Raw genomic sequence first — 436 nt, forward strand, 5'->3', positions numbered from 1 at the left:
TTATTAAATGATTCAATAGAAAGTCATGATTACCAGTGTGCCATCTCTCACTGACATTAGATACTCTGTTAGCTACTCTTAGGTTTTTCTCACTATGCCTAACATCGTTTCAACCTTGGGTTAAGTAACGTTTCATTTGTAATCACAAGTAATGCTTGAAGCCCATTAGCCCCTGCTGGTAGATCCTGTAACTACACTATATTTATTTCATCGATTGCCGTTAAAAATGTAATCTGCAATGTAAAATTGAATATTAATTTGTCTGATTTGAACACCACAAGTGGATAAACACAAGTAAACTGTTTGGGATTATACATTCGTCATCCAATCAGCACTTGTGGCCACGTCATTTTGCCGTGGCTCTAGAGTGATTAGTCACGTGGATGGCTGCAACAACAAGAGCTCATGAGCAAAGACACCGGATTTCGTGTGCATA

Source organism: Garra rufa, chromosome 7 (assembly GCF_049309525.1).
Source record: "Garra rufa chromosome 7, GarRuf1.0, whole genome shotgun sequence".
Lineage (NCBI taxonomy): Eukaryota > Metazoa > Chordata > Actinopteri > Cypriniformes > Cyprinidae > Garra > Garra rufa.